The sequence below is a fragment of the Parasteatoda tepidariorum genome, chromosome 5, assembly GCF_982258835.1.
Source record: "Parasteatoda tepidariorum strain Cologne lab strain chromosome 5, Ptep-v5.0, whole genome shotgun sequence".
NCBI lineage: Eukaryota > Metazoa > Arthropoda > Arachnida > Araneae > Theridiidae > Parasteatoda > Parasteatoda tepidariorum.
The window spans coordinates 114957844-114971625 of record NC_141759.1 but is presented as its reverse complement, the minus strand read 5'-3'; the positions used below and the strand labels follow the sequence as shown (position 1 = coordinate 114971625).

At 26.6% G+C, this 13782-nt stretch overlaps 1 pseudogene across 1 annotated transcript in view; it reads left to right on the top strand.

Moving 5' to 3' along the window:
* Window positions 1–1100: 1100 nt before the first annotated feature.
* The window catches only part of LOC147810029 (voltage-dependent calcium channel subunit alpha-2/delta-3-like), a 47953-nt pseudogene continuing 35271 nt past the window's right edge, over window positions 1101–13782 (top strand). The window contains exons 1-6 of the transcript XR_015434059.1: window positions 1101–2201; window positions 5901–5960; window positions 7859–8060; window positions 10848–10978; window positions 11722–11785; window positions 13303–13453. The product of XR_015434059.1 is annotated as a voltage-dependent calcium channel subunit alpha-2/delta-3-like (transcript). The remainder of the gene's footprint in view (window positions 2202–5900; window positions 5961–7858; window positions 8061–10847; window positions 10979–11721; window positions 11786–13302; window positions 13454–13782) is intronic.

The following is a 13782-nucleotide window of genomic DNA, read 5'->3' as shown; positions in this document are numbered from 1 at the left end:
CATTTTTAAGTACTTGAATTAAAATTTCAAATGTCTCTTAAGAAGTTATATTTTTAGATTAAGGTATTTTTTTTCAATATTTATTTGGATTTTTTGTTTTCGGAATGCTTTTAGTAATAAAGAATGGGAACGTCACCTTAATTGTAATAGCAATAAAAAAAATTGAAGTTTACAGTAAAAATTTTAAAGACATCAATTTGCATATTTTAAAGTTTTATGAAGTAAAATTAATGAAAAAAAAACCCTATATTTTCATATATAAATATTTAATTTCAAACGAATTTTTGGGAATAAGAAATAAACTCTGAAAATTTAATGTTTTTTATAAGAAAATAAAGTATTTTTTTATAACAGTGAGTAGAAGTTCATTATTGCTTAAATAATATATTGCTTTGATGAAATGTTTTTTTATTTATTTTTCTTATGTCATTTATGGCAATCTTATGAATATTCTATTGAGTCAATGAGTGAACAAAAGGGAACACAGTATTATGAGTAGTAAATATATTTTATTCTATATATTTATTGCTGCCTTTTCTCTATATATTATTAAATGCTCGTTAAATACTATTACAAAGGATTGCATAAACATATTTAAATTTAAAAATCATTCTTTATTCGGGTTTCCTCTGGTAATCCACCAGTCATTGCACATTTTGACATCAAATAAAGATTTTCGTTAGTCAAATATTTTAAAGAAATGATCATTCAACTCTTAAGGAGGTATAAATTTCTAGTGAAAAGGCAGATAATAAATATTTTGAATAAAGTATAGTCACATACCCTTTATGTAATCCTTGATTAGTTTTGGATAAATTTGAAGTAGTCACATTTTTGAAATGCCATTTCTCGCCATTTCTATCGCGTAGTCATCTGACTAGGAAGGACAGGGAGGAGGCGTTACTCATTATGATTAGTATACTGCGCATGCTTGAAAACATGCCTTGAGGGATCATCCTGTTTCCTGAGGATTCACAGGCATCCTCACGCTATACACTACCTTTATTTGTTCTCATTTGAATTGCTTCAAATCGATCAAACTTTGAAATTGCTTCAGATATAGTATATAGTATGAGCAAAAGTAATGGTACTTACTAAGGATAATACTAAGAGCATTTATGAAAATGTTCTGATCAAAAAAAAAAAAAAAAAAACATTATAAGACTGTGTTCTAGTGGTCCTTCTAATTTTTTATTTTTGCGTCAATGCTAAATAATTAACGTTAACTAAGTTATAAATTTGACATAAGATGTATTTTTGAAGATGCATTCATTTTTTATAGTTACGATTAAGAATTTCAATAGTTAAAATTTATAAAAAAAATATATTCTATGAAATCTGCACAATTTTTTCTGTTGGGACATTCTAAGTTTGACTCCAATGATATTAACTGTACTCTTCACCTGGAAAACATATTCTTAATTAGTTGTGCCTTATGCTAACCAAGACGTTTTCTGCATAAGTTTTAATCTTTCTTAAATATTTACCTTTACCAGAAAAAAAATATTTTCAACCCTATTTATTAAACATCAAGAATATTTTAAATCATGAAGACATGAATTTATGTTACATTTAGGGGATTCTGTAATCTGTGTCTTAACTATTTTTTTTTAAATCGTTTTAAAAAAAGTATAAGTTAATATTTAATCTTAGAAAAATATAATAATCTTATGAATCACTGTTTAGGAAAACCAAACCTGCTTGCAGGAGAAAGCTGTGAAACTTAAAGCAATTACCAGAAAATGTTTTCATCTAGTAATCAAACTGTTTTATATGTTCTTCCTTATGAGTGATTTATCAAATTTTGATAATATTTTTTTTCTTTGCTTAAATATAAACTTGAGACCCATAATGTATATGCATTTACTTACTTTTGATTAAGATTCCAAAAGTATATACTGGAGGCTGTGCTTATTTAGTGTCTCTAATAATTACTAAATCCTCTAAGAGTTAAATAAAGCAAAATTATTCAAAAATATTTCTGTGGTGCTGTTCTTTTCCATTGAATGACAAAGGGAATTTATTTAAAACAACAACTAATTATTAAGATTGTTAAATTTTACAATACATCCCTTTTTGTGTTATTTAAATATTCATTCTCTCAGAAATTTAATGACCTAGGTGCTACAGTAGATGCTACAAAAATGATTGAAGAAATGCGAGTGGAATTTCAGAACGTCTTATCTTGGAAAAAACTAGCAGTAACTATTTAATATATTTTATAGCACTCCTTTCCTTTATTTCCAAAGCTATATTTGACTACAAACGGGACGGAACTTATGTCGGATTTTTATCATCATATTTTATGCTCTTAATGGAAAAAAGTTTAGAGGAATACTTAATTACTTACCTTTTATTAATTTACATGGATTTCCTTTTTTATTAAAAGAGAAAATTATAAAAAGTATAATTTTTGAATTTTATTTCTATTCCAAAAAATTAAATAATCATTCATTTCTATACCTACATCATCATAACTAGACAGCGGATTATATGCACTAAAAAACGGACAAAATATGCATGCAAATATGCACTAAAAAACTTGAATATATGCTCTCAAAACTAGAAATATGCATTTAAAATAGAAATTAAAAGTTCAACTTATTTAAATACTTCTACCAACAAGTTTTCCAACAAACACAGCTAAAACATTTTTTTGTTAAAAGGAAGAAAATCAAAATATTTCTTACTTGAATCTACACATTTCTGAAGAAAAAGCCTAAAACTGAAGTATGATAAATGAGAGAAGAAAAATCATCGCATTTTCGGGAAAGATTTTATTAAACTGAGTAATTTTTGTTGCAAAACTAAGTGTTTTTCCAAATTTTCAAGGGTGAATTGATGTCGTCGGTCATTTAAGATCATTTTGAAAGTAGAAAATGACCTCTCCACGTCAACCGTTGTTATTGGACGAAACTTGTACAATTCCAGTGCTTGTACAAAAATTTCCAGTGCTGCTGCAGATTTGACCATATACGGAGCGGCATCACTGACAAAAATCAAAACATCTTCAGAACCATCTCTATCAGGCCATAATAATCTGATAGAATCATTGACAAACCATGCTATGGTTGAATGATTGACTTTTTCAAGGGCTTTGCTTGCTAGAAGATGTGGTCGAGTAGGAATATTATCCATTTTTCCACAAATAAAATGAGCAATATAGCGACCGCACTTATCTGTCGTCTCATCGACATCAATCCATATAGGGCCATCTCCAATATCTCGTCGAATATCATCCAGTTCTTCGTTATATATTGGTTGAAGGTAGTTCTTTCTTAAAGTCGATTAATCGGGAATGATCTAATTGGTACAATATTTTTTTTAAAAACTGTCTTAAGTTTGGATTATTTAACTTTTTTAAAGGAATAATGCTGCTTACTAAGGCTTTGCATAAATCGCTAGAAAAATCACTTTCCTTTTTAGCTGCTTGAACAGGAATAGTTAATAAACTTTGAACAAATCCTTTTGAATTCTGCTTTTTCTTCACGGAGTGAGCATTAGTCTTTATATGTTGATCGATTTGGTACTTTTTTTCCCAGGAAATGTGTTTTTGACAAATCACACAAAATACTATTTCCCCATCGGTCGTTCCCCATCGGTCGTAAAGTCCTTCCCATAGTCCGAAATCCATGTCTTCATTAAATTTGATTTAGTCGACTTAATTTTTGGCATATTATAAAGTTCAGCAGTCAAAAATCACGTTCGAAGCTTCACTAACTACGTATTCAACTGATGGATGTCAAAACTGTCTATCTATCGGATGAACTATCGAAATATGTTAGAATAGCAGCTCTCTCCGAAAATGTATTCACTCCACCTTTTAACTAATCAATCACAGGAAAGGGAGGTCATTTTCTACCTACCACAGAAGCCTTATTTTTATCACACAGATTAACAATTATTTATTCCAGGAAAAGACATCCCTTCATAGAATATCTGACCATCCCTTTCTGAGGTTTCTATGACGAATGTCTGTTTGGGTGGGCCCTTTGTACCCTCTTCCTGACACACACCTCATTTCTACATCTTTTGCATGTGATTGCAATCACCCCCAGCAACATCAATCCAGCTGACCCTTTCAGGTGATAAAGAATGACAAAACAAAATTTAAAGCGTTCCTTATGCTAACATAAAAAGAATAGTGATATGGTTTTAGGAGGGAAAAGCCATAAAATGCTGAAAATATGCAGTTATAAGAGCAAATATACCTTTTTATGCATTTATATGCACAAATGGCAAAAAGTGCTAAAATATGCAATTGCATATGCACGTATGCAATTGCATATTATCCGCTGTCTAATCATAACTTTTGAAGCAAACCTACTTATGTCTGAAAAATTGGTTTTGACCTTACATGAGTGGGATTGTTATGTTATGGAAATCTGTGTTTGCAAATAGCAAGTTAATATAAATATGGCTTCATTTGTAAAAAATAAAAATAAATTATTTGGGAACAGTGAACTAGTGAAATACTTAAAGAATGTGTGCATGTTAATGCAATTGAAGGAAACATATTTTACTCTATGGATTCTCATAGTACTTCAGTGTTATGTACTTCATTGTTGTCTCTAATCCTTTTCTGAATTTCATCAAGTTGTTGACATTTAAAAAGTTGATAACAGTCAAAAGATCTGATGTTATGTTCTTTCTTGTAAGTTCAATTTAGTTTTCTAAACCATCATAAATATATGTGAAAATTAAGTTCTCTAGCAAAGTTCATGACACCCGGTGACTGAGTGGTAGCGCTTCGCGCTCCCGCACCACAGGTCCTGGGTTCGATCCTCAGTCCGGCCAAGCATGCTTGGGAACTAAAAACTGGGGGTTCCGCGTTTGGCTGACAACCTGACTGGAACATCTGCTCCTGCACCCCAGAGCCCAAAGTCAAGAAAGCTGAGGTAGTCCTTGGCCCTCTATGGGCTGTCGCGCCACTGAGATTAGCAAAGTTTATTGCCTGAAATAGTGACTGCGTTTCAAACATTGCTAGTAGTCACTCTATTCGGAAGAAAAAAATGACTAGTTAACTACAAAAAAAAAATTAGTTTTTCTGACCACTGATTTTGTTTTATTTATATATGTTCACAGTTTACAGAATTACAATTATTTTTCACTTGTATTTAATATGTACTTAAGTCATTAAGAATAAATTTGTGTAAAATTTGGAGTATTTTACTTTCTTATGAAAATTTAACACTTTAAAGGAAAAGTGAGCTATTATTATACTATCAATCCTGAAAAGATATTATGTCCTTTATTTTAGTTACATGAAAAAGAAAGTTCTATTTATATTAAATTAGTACAATATTAAATTGGCTATTTCAAATAGCTTAGACGATAATATGAAAGTTTTATAAAAAATTTACAAGTTTGTAATTTTCTAATATAATATTTATTATTGCTGTACATCATTCAACTTTCCTATTTAAACCTTTCCAATTGACGTAGTAAAACCTTGATTATCGAAATTGCCAATTAATTTGTAGTTTATAACATTTTATTAAGTGTACAAACTCTGATTTATTATGAAGGTGCTATACCTGAAGCTAATAATAAAAAGAGTCATAAGTATAATTAAATATTGCTTTTTAATACTAAATCACCATTCATATTTTTATGCTTTATAAATTGTAGATGTTAGATGATTTGAACATTGTAATTTATATGAATAATGATTACTGATTAAGCATTGGAACAGTAATTTATGAGTGGAAATCAGAATATAGCTAAAAATAATGGTTGAGTCTTTAGCAAACTTTTCAAGTAGGTTTGGTAGCAAGTCAACAAATGTCTGGAATAATTCGGGTACTACTGTTCTTTTATTTCTTGCAGAAAAAAAATTCAACCTAAAATATATGCATTCATATTTTATGCCTTATGTGGATTTTTTTTCCCTTTCTCAGCGAATTGCAGAAGTGGCAGAACATGCAGCTGCTGGATATCAATTTGATGAAAATATTAAAGTTAGTAATAGTTACATTTTTCATTATTGTTCCATGATTATTTCGAATGTTTATTAGGCTTCTTTCTTGTTTTAAACTTAAGCACATTATTATAAATTCATTGAAAAATTTATAAAAAAAAAAACATGTTAAGAAGTTAGTGTTCACTAACTTTAAATAAAATAAAAACTGATTATAAAGTTTAAATGTTAATTTTCAGCTGACTTACCATTATTTTATCTCCTATATACTTTTAAATGGCCTATTTAAATTTATTACAAATTTTTAAAATCTCCCTTTTATGGCATTTTAAGCATTAAAACTGCTAAGTATATATATATATTTTTTTATCATTTTAAAAGCTTTTAGAGAAATTAGAATTATTTTACTTTAAAAAAAAAGTATTTAATTGAAATTAAAAAAGTATTTTCTGAATCTTAAAAACTTCCTTTTAAAAAAGGAAATGATGATTTTCTCAAGTTTATTTCCCCAGTCACTTTGGTTTTAGATTCTTGGATTAGGCTTCTTTGTATCTTGTTTCAAACTTAAGCTCATTATTATAAATTCTTTGAAAAATTTATGAAAAAAAAACATGTTAAGAAGTTAGTGTTCACTAACTTTAAATAAAATAAAAACTGATTATAAAGTTTAAATGTTAATTTTCAGCTGACTTACCATTGTTTTATCTCCTATATACTTTTAAAAGACCAATTTAAATTTATTAAAAAATTTTAAACTCCCTTTTATGGCATTTTAAGCATCAAAACTGCTAAGTATTTTTTTTATCATTTTAAAAGCTTTTAGAAAAATTAGAATGATTTTACATTTAAAAAAATATATATATTTAATTGAAATTAAAAAAGTATTTTCTGAATCTAAAAGCTTTTTTTTAAAAAAGAAAATAATGATCTTCTTAAGTTTATTTCCCTATTCACTTTGGTTTTAGATTCAATAAATATTTCTTGAAAGTAAGGAGAAAAGTTAATTCAGCTGGTATTAATTTGACACCTTAGGGCAAATAAAAACAAAGCTTCAGCAAATATGCTTAAAAAAATTAAAAAAAACATAAGCTGAGTGGGCTAATATTTTTATCTTGAAAGGATTTAAAGATTAGATCGGAAATGCCTAAAGGCATTGGTAGAAAATTGATGCTACTTTTTATATTAAAGTCCTTGTGTATTTATTATGTAATTAAAATATCGGTTATAAGGAGCTTAATTTTTATACCATGCACATTTGGAACAAAAATGTTAAATAAAAAATATTTCTTGCATTGTCATATTATGATGCTTATGGATATTTTAATAGATAAATCTTTATTTGTGCTTCCTGAAATGAAAAAGCTTTTTTGTTTTATTTTAAAACATTTATTGTATGTTTCTTAAATGTTTCTATCTCTTTTTATTTTCATTAATATTATTTAAGCATTGTTATTCTACATTTAAAAAAAGTGTTGCTTTATTTAACATTAAATTCTATTTAAGGATGATATTTATCAAGCATATATCTCTTTTAACAAACTTTTATTTCGACTTAGGAATGTCTCTGTTTCGCAGTAAAAAAAAATATCCCTCCTATCTTTTATCGGCCTTTGCAAAGCTTGTTCTCTAAATGTTTTGAGATTTACAAGTTAATTTTTAGCAGCTGATTTACGTGTTTGAGGGAATTTTGAGTTAAGATTTTTTTTTTTTTAATTTGACTTTATTTACCTGATATTTTTACTTTATTTTCATGTTAACATATGTGATTAGTTTGATAAAATTTAAGAAGAAAAAAAGAAATCAAATTCGAGAGCTAAACACAGCATTTATGAAGGGTTCAAATATTGTTTTTCCACACATTCTGTTTAATGATGCTTTCTTAAGTTTGTTAAATAAAAAACAAACCATATACAATAAAATAAATTTTTGTCATTTCAGCATGAATATTATAATGCTCGAATGGAAGAGAAAGAGGTTGAAGTAGAAAATAATGAAATTGATTCTAATGATGTAGTAACTAAAAGAAAGCCCAAAAAGAGTATTAGAGATCTAGATATGAAACCGCACAGAAATTTTGCTAATGCTCCTGTAAATTTTAAACATAGCTCTGTTCATGTACCTACAAATGTTTATGATAAAGGTAATATAAACATTCCGCATTTTTTAACTGAAGTTTTTTAAATAAATGTTGTTGTTTTTCCTACACATAATATTGTAGTCATCTCTACTTTATTTTGCATGTAACTAATTATAAATAAAAAACATGTAACTTACATTAAAGAAGTAAAAGTCATTAATAATAATTTTTATTTCTTAGATATAAACAGATTTTACTGCCTGTCCACCATTGGAAGACTATTTATTTTCAAACAACTTTTGTGACTGGAATGTCATTTTGCTAAACTATCCTCATTGGCACAAAGCTTTCTTCCAGCTTACTATCATTTCTTTTATCTTCCTTTGGTTTTAGTTTTTACTAAGGATGTAATTAACGGATATGGGAGAATTTTGATCCTTTTGCGTAATATTCGGTTGGCATTGCCAAATATTCGGCAAAGTATTATCTAGAAATTTATTTTTCAATAAAATGTTTTTTTTTTTTTTTTTTTTTTTTTTGGAAGAGTAAGGTTAATTTGAATAGATTTAATAAAGAATTATCTGAAATCGAATTTTTTACTAAACATTATTTAAAGATATTTTTACGCATATTTGTAAGTTCAAATTAAGTTAATTAGTTAGTATATGTTCTGAAAGACATATGGAAAAACGAAATGTGAAGAATCGCAACTAGATTACTTTATACTGAACCATGAGCTTCGTAATGCAGATTTTTTTTTTTTTTTTAATTTACTTGTTTACATTCAGGCAAATCAGTTTTGCCGTGTTTTAAAAATTTTGTGTCTTAAAAATTGAGAACTTTTTCTTAATTTTTCATTTTTATCTTTTTTTTCTGTATTAACTATAGCAGAGCATTTTAACAGTGCATTTCCAATAGACTTAATTCTTTTATTGTCACTTTTTTTCCTGTACAATAAGACAGATAACCAATGACATGGAAAACTATTATTCTCAACGTTAAAGTTATATTTCAGAATTAAGAAGAAAAAACATTTCTCTTTTGCTAACTTTTATTTTTATCGTCGTTTTTATTATTACAGCATTTTTTAAAGAGCATCTCTAATGAACGTTATTCTTTTATGGTCACTTTTTTGTAAAAAAGTTGAATTGAGATTTTTAGTATTAAATCTTTCATTTAAAAATTAGAAAAATTTTTGTTTTGACTTCTATCTAGCTTTTTCAAAAATATTTTTGTTTTTATTATGGCACGACAATTAAGAGTATTTCTATTAGTCTTTTAAACTTCATTTTTTCTTGAAAATAAGGTAATTGGAAAACTGAGATGCTTAGCTTTGAAATTTTCTTTCAAAAAGTCATCGATTTTTCTTTGAGAAATCATCGAATTTTATTTTTTCGGTTTTGATTTTTTCTATAACCTTTTTTTTATATGGGCATTTTTATGATACTGGTGCTTTTTTAAAAACGTTTCTGATACAGTTTTTTTCTCTTTCAATGTGTTACAGATAATTTTTTCTGGAAAATATTATTTTTAGCATTAAAATTTTGTTTTAAAAATGAAGACAGTATTTTTTTTCTATTTTTTTTTCAACTTTGCAATTTTAGTTTTTTTAATAGCTGTTAGATAGTTTTTTTTATCTTAAATGTTTTTAATTATTTTAATATCTAATTATCTTTATTATCATAAGCATTTTTATTGAAGTTTTTTTTCCTTTACCCCATACTAATAATACGGCTAAATATTGATTATTTTTCAATAAGGACTAAACTTATTTATGTATAAAAACTATAATTTATTAATAATTTTAAAAAAAGGTTACTATTTGGGCGCCGAATATTCGGTATTTGGCCAATATTTTTGCCCGAACATTTGGTATTCTGCCAAATCACTATTCATTACATCCTTAGTTTTTACCTAACCACTACTTTAATTAAATTACTTTAATTAAACGTCTTTTGACTTTCAATTAGCTTATTCTTGTTATAGTAAAGACTGTTGTCATATTGTATTTATTTACCAATTGAACTTACTCAAAAAATTTTGCTACCAATTGTAATGGTATGTTACTGGTACTTTTGAATTTAAAATCTTTTAAACTAAGCTGCCTGTACTCTACTATAATTTAACTTTCAATAATCTTCAAATGGTGGTAGAGAGATTACTTTTGTCATAATTCGTAATTAATTAAACTTACTTGAAAACTTGTACCTCCAATTAAAGTGGTACTTTATTGGTATTTATAAATTAAAAAATAAAAAACTTTTAAACTTCCTTTAAAATTATTTATTCATACCATGATTTAACTTTCATCTGTCTTCTTAGGTACAACGGGCTGTATATTTCTGCCTTATTTTCTTTATGCCCTAATTAAATTTTTACAAAATCTTTTTCTACTAATTTACTACCTAAGGAATAAAAAATTATAACCAAGTTTTTATCAAAACCTGATTAACTTAAGAAACTGTTTTGTCCTATGACTCTATAATAAATTGTAAATGTAAAAAAATACTTTATTATTTCTTTTGTTATAATCTGCAAATTTCCACTTTCACTTAGTTATCTTCAAATGGTTGGACTTGAATAGCCATAAATATTCTTGAATAGCCATAGATAATAAAATGTTACTTCTTGATTAGTTTGTAATTTTTATTTTATTAAACAAAATCATCTCTTTTTTTTTTAAGCTGTGTCTTTTTCAATTTATTTGATTTTTGAAGAATGTTTTAACTATTTTTAAAGCTTCTCAAAAGCTCCTTCTTTTGGAATTTTTTATTTATCTATTTTATTCATAGTAGTTAGAACTATTTTTTTTAGTGGATATTTTTGTTACATTGCTATTTTCATATTTAGATCCCAAGGTTCTCAACTCCATAAATGGTCAGAATATCTCACTCCTGCATTTCGAAATAATCTTGCCGTTGATCCATTCCTTAATTGGCAAAATTTTGGGAGTAATAATGGTTTTTTATGCTTATTTCCTGGTAAGGAAAAATTTATGGTCATTTTTTTAATAAATAAGACTTATTCTTGTTGGGGCAAAAAATATGTAATGTTAACTTTTAGCCAGTTAGGTTTCTGAAAATATGATTTAAAACCTAGCAATAAACTTAGACTTTAAAATAACTATTGTGTGTAAAGCAAAACAATTCCCTTCTCTTATTGGTATTAATTTTTTTTTCATGTGTGTGTATATGTGATTAAAAAGTAATTTTCCCTAAAATTGTCCCTAAATATTTTACTACTATCATATTATATTGATTTTGCATTAAAAAATAGCTGCAATTAGCTATTGTTATAAATAAGACCATGACAAATTATTTTGTTGGATACTTTTTTTTAAGTGCAGAAGCATTTAACTATAGTTATAATTGATGTATTCCTAGTTTAAAAATGGAAATAGTAAACTAGTAAAATTGACCATATTAGTCTCTGATAACTTATATCTAATAATGTCACTCCATGTTTTTTAAATTATCTAATTTTTTTGTGTTTCTTTTATACAAATTATTTTAAATTAATTGTACTCAAATGTAATTAATAAGTGCTTTATATTAGTTAACTAGTTTTTGAGTAATACTGTTTCAATTTATCTTTATTTCATATCCAATCTCTGCAATATAAAAAATTAAAAAAATCTTAAATTTTTCCATTTTGTTAGGCAATTAATTATTGTTACTATTTTTAAGCTACCTTCAGTTTCAAAATTTTTTCTTCATTTTTACAGCAACTACTTGGGTGAAAGAAGGCAGGGAAAAGCCAGACATTTATGATTGTCGAACTCGCTCTTGGTGAGATTTAAAATTTTGATGAGAAATCTAAATATGTATTTTTACAGGGTTCCCAGAGGTCTTAATTTTAATAAGTGGTGATAAAAATTAAATAATGTCACTTAGTAATGGTGTTACTTTATTTAATTATTCTCATAGCATCATTATAAGTTATTTTACATTTCCCATGTTTCAACCTTTAGTATTATGCTTCATGGTTGGGACATAGTCATCATTCCTTCCATGAAGCATATTAGTATAGCACTACATATGAATATTAATATAGGGCAATACCATCCTTTATATATTTGCAGTCTTCAGATGTATAAAACTTTAACCTAGTTTAATAAAATCAAGCAGTTCTACTAATATTTACTAACCTTTAGAAATGTAATTTTTTTAAAAAAAAAAAGAATTAAAACATGGCTTTTACAGTTTTTACATATCATAACATCTGGTTTTTGTTTTGTTTTTTAAACTTATGAAAGATACTATAGATTGGAGTAAATATAAATGATACTAAGAATTGATTTAACAAAAATTACTTAAACTGCTTTTTTTTCTAAACTGAGCTGTATGGTTTTAAAATCCTCAAATCTGATATTTGTATATCGTGAAATTACCCTATTGCAACTAACTATGAAAGAAATGCATTAGTTCGTGAAAAAAATGAAAAGGTTTACAAAACTGTAGCTTGTAATAAGGTATTCGTCGACCACAATTTTCTATTTTTTTTATGAAACTGATATATATATGTATAATTGGAAGAAACCTAATATTTCAAGTATAACTATTTAGATTGCAGATCAAAATGTGTAAAATTTAGGAAGTTTTCCTCAAATGCATTAGCAATTCCTCAAATGCAACACACATACAAATGTAGCTTACAGGGAGTGCCAACTTAAATTTTTCAGTTTTAGTTTGCAACCGACTTAATATCAGTTTGATTCACATTTAACGTATGTTATCTGTCTTTGTTTTAAAGATTAAGTTTCTTTACCTTCATGCAGATCTCTTTATTGCTTTTCGCTATTTAAAAGTTCTTTAAGTAAGATAGTGTTAATTAAACATATTTTGTGCATTTATATAAATGTGTGTATATATATAAATTTTGTTTGTGAATCAGCCTCTCACACTGCCTTTTTTTATGCTATTGTATTGATATATTTTGTTTTTGTTATATTAATGTAATATTAGAAAGCACTAGGTTTGCAGCTATAATTGTTTGAGCTTATTACTAGATTATATCTTTTTATTGTTAAATTTAAATTTACTTTTTTAATTTTCAATAATTTTCACTTTTTTTAATTTACAATAGTTTTTTTCTTTTTTTCCTTAAAATTCTCCCTTTTTTTTGTTTGTTTCCTTGTTCTCTTTGTGTTTTTAACCTACATTATGGGTTCTATGTACTTGCAGCTTATACACAGTTAATAAAATCTTAATTTTTCTTTCAAACTTTCTCTTTTCTTTTATTTGTCTCTTATGTATAAAGTTAACTGTATCCTCTGTTTTCTGATATATTTACTTTGTATTTTCAGGTATGTAAAAGCTGCAGTCTCAGCAAAAGACATAGTTATACTTGTTGATAGTAGTGGATCTATGACAGGAATTAGAAAAGAAATAGCAAGGAATGTTGTGGCTGATATTCTTTTAACATTAACAGAAGATGATTTTGTCACTATTCTTGGTGTAAGACAACTTTGTATATTAATTAGAATTATTAAAAAGTTTATTTCTAGATTTCATTTAATCTTTGTTAATAACTTTTAATCCAAAAATGTACTAATGATAAGTAATGGATCATCTAGAATAATTACTGTGACTAAAAATATATAAAGATTCCAAAAATGCTTTTTAAGTTTTTGCTCATTTGTCTAAATTTATTTTTATCATTTTCTGCGATATTTGAAACATTTATTCTATTATCATAAATGTTTATTATGCTTTAAAAAATAAGTGCTTGTTACTTATGTTGTCAATTTTAAACTTGTCTACTATTTTCTGTTATTGCTATTGGT